The following is a 3,728-nucleotide window of genomic DNA, read 5'->3' as shown; positions in this document are numbered from 1 at the left end:
TTTCGCGCATCACTTCACTTCACCTCACTTTACATATCACCGAACTCGCGTTACGGATACGTCGCGAATATTTATGTGTCTCGCTCGGGATCGACGCACGTTGTGACACTGCGCAGGCGCACCACGCCGCCGGTGCTCGCCTGCACCACGTGCCAAAATCGCGCTCAGGCTAATCGATCGCATATCGATTTTCGACCGCGACGTCGGGCGCCTCATCGAGCGAGCCATCGAACACACCGTTTTGTTTCGTCAGGCATGACGAGGCGGGCGGGATGTTTGAGATCGCAACAATTCGCATTGCGACGAAGTCGCGTTCGGCTGTAAATGCACGCTTGCAATAAATTTCGGCCTATACTAACATTTCATGAAGTGAAAGTAACTAATGTTCGCGTAAAATCGTCGCATGAAAATTGTCAAGAAAATGTTCGGTATAGCATGGATCTTTCGAGATTAGCTTTCCAGAAACGTTAACATTGTCATCAATAACAAAGTCAAATAACAACGCTAGAACAAAGGAAGGATCCATGCTATACACAAAGCACTCGAAAACAGGCGACGACCCCGTCGGGTCGCCACGCGAAATCGGTGACGTCAGCCCCATGACGCAGGCCTCCGACGGCCAATCACCCTCCCGAAATTCTGGGAAATCTGCAGGGAGGGAGTTTCGCCTCGGAGATGTTAAAAGGACCGTCGCCGCGCCGCGGAAACGATTTCGCTCGCAGATCACCGCTAGTATTCTAATACACCCGCTTTGCTTCACCGCTCATCACCGCTTTTCGCACTTAATTGTTATATCGCCGCTTTCGCCGAGCTAAACTCTGTGCGCGCTCTCGGTATTTTGCTTGAAAGGGAAACTCGTGTAAACAACTGTACATATATTGAACATTATTAAATATATTCGTTTATTTTGCAATTCGATACTTGTGCCTTGTTTTTGTGGTCGTCTCGTTACCTCGCGCTATCTCGCGCAACCGCGTGCTCTCGAACAGTATAAGATATATTTAAAATTTTGTAAATAAAAAATCAGAATGCTTCAAAACATTCTCACACATTCATAAAAAATAATATGTGAGATATTGTAAACATTGAATTGTACCTACAAAATATAAAGTTTTATAATCTGCTACTAGAGAGCAATAGAGAACAATACAATAAAATAAATAAGTAATCAATAAAAATATAATTAATTAATTTTTTATTTTTTCTTAAGCAATTAAGTCAGTCTTAAGTACATAAAAAACAATTATCTTTGATTACATTAAAATAAAATAAAATCATCTTATTATTCGTTACATAAAGGAATAGAATAATTGAATAATTGCTCTTGCAAGTTAACAAACTGACTATATAATCTGAGTTACTTAACAAGAAGTTCCCTTACAAAAAAGTATTACTAGCTGGTTAGTAATAAATACTTATTTTGTGTATTAATAATACTAAAATTAAGTATTTATTAGTACTTGAATCACTGTGATCCAAGTATTGCACAGTATTTTATTACTGGTCAGTAATTTATGAAAGTAGTATTTAATACAGGACGAGTATTGAATACTTAGTATTAAATTTCTGATGAGAAAGCATTTAATACTAGGTGAAAAATACTTGTGTAATAAATACTTGTGTTGAATTACTGATGAGTATTTCAATGTTAGTACTGAAGTACTGAACCAAGGATTCCATGTGTAATAAATCACTGGCCAGTATTTTAATATTAATACTCAAGTACTGAACTGAATATTCCATGTGAAATTAATCACTGACCAGTACTACAATTTGTATAGAAACATTATAATGGGTAATTCCTGATAATATTAAGGAAAAGAGATAAAAGTAAGGCACAAATACATTTTATATGAAGGTATGTACTAATTCGTCGTGATAAAAGTGTACAAGTTTTGAAATAGTACTGAGGATATCATTTTAATATTCAATTCAAAATTTTATTACTCTTTTTAAACTGAAATTGTTTCTTAAGATGATTTTTGAAAAATTATATATTTGCGCTGGTTATGACACATGTAGACTATATATAACACTTACATCAAATTAAGAAGTAGTCTACCACGTAAGGCAGTTGGCTCACGATCCAGAGGTCCCGAGTTCGATCCCACCAAGGTAAGTGTTATTTTAAATACGAGAAAATATTTATAATTATAGACTGCATCTTAAGAAACAAATTTAGTTATAAAATAGTAATAAAATTTCGAAAAAAAATAATTTTTTTTTTATGCCGGGTAAATAACGGAAATCGAAATATTGGTGAGTAATTCAATACTAAGCACCAGTAGTTCTGTGTAGTATTAATCACTACCTATAATATTTATCACTACCAGTATTTTCCCAGTATTTCCCAAATAAATATTGACAGTATTAAATCACTGAGATTTTAAGTATTTAGTCAGTAATACTTTTCTGTAAGGGTTTACATAAAAAATATACTATTACTCCAAAAATAAAACGAAGGATGAGAAAATATAACTGCTAATAGACAAAAGCACAGCTTTTATATACTTGTTAAAAAAAATTAAATAGTCCCTAATTAATCCGTCTTTTTTGTATAAAATGGCAGTTCACATTCCAATATAGTGGAATTTCAGTATGGAATTTTTTTCTAAATAGTGACTTACAGTTTATTGATATTGGTTTATGGTTTATCCAACTGGTAACTTAAAAGAACTGATCGCATATGCGAAATGTGAACAGCTTTTGTTTCAAATAAATTTTGTAAAATATGTTGTAATGGAGTAATTATTTTATCATGTAGGTGTATCTTTTTTTTTTTAAATAGATGAGAGAAGATCCGACAGTAAACGAAAACAAAAAAGTAACGCAGTATCTATAATCTTTTCATCCCACCGATTGAACGGACCCAATTTAAGTCATTTCAATCGTGTTCATTTTTCTTTGATTGCTTGTAGAGAACCAGCGCAAAATTTTTGATTGAATTTGTGTTACATCACTTGACGGAAACTTTTTAACATAGCACCTGAAAAAAATAATAAATCAGAGTTTTTATTTCAAGTATATTACTAGATGAGATTTAATAACTTATTCAAAATTTACATTGAATCGCTGTGAGAATGTTCGTGTCTTGAAGTTTTAATTTTATAGATCCTAAACCTGTATAACTGACAATTCTGGCAAGTAAATTTGAGAATATTCTAGCTAATAATTTGCCTACAGGTAATGTCTCCTCCGTTTTTCCAGTTGGCATCAAAAGAACAAAGTAGTCGATCTGAAACACGTATTTCTCTTAATTAATTACGAGATTATAAATGAAATTGAAAATGTATAATACAGTAACAAATATAAATAAATAAATATATAAATAATAATATAAATAAATAAATAAAAGAACATACTGTTGCAAAAAAATTATCACCGTCTTGTAGAAATTTTTCGAAAGTATGAAAGGCCTCTTCATCTTTGAGAGGTAGATTAGGCAAGTCTTTAGGTTTTGTGGGTACTGGCTCCTCAGGTAACAGAAGTTCCAAATGTGAAGTTTCAAAGGTTGAAGTTCACTTACAGTGTTAAAAATCTATGTTATATGTGAACTATTTTCAATAATGGCAGTAAATTGGAACGCAACCATAAATCCATGCAATGCTATACAGTTGTTTGACTGTATAAAAAATGATATTTTTAATGTTAGAAATTCTGTACCATACTCTACTTACACTCTTATACCGAGGTATAAGATATAAAGCCCGGTGTACATAGCCCAGCGA

The sequence above is a fragment of the Temnothorax curvispinosus genome, unplaced genomic scaffold (assembly GCF_003070985.1).
Source record: "Temnothorax curvispinosus isolate PA1 unplaced genomic scaffold, ASM307098v1 QBEX01000561.1, whole genome shotgun sequence".
NCBI lineage: Eukaryota > Metazoa > Arthropoda > Insecta > Hymenoptera > Formicidae > Temnothorax > Temnothorax curvispinosus.
This window is presented reverse-complemented; position numbering follows the sequence as displayed.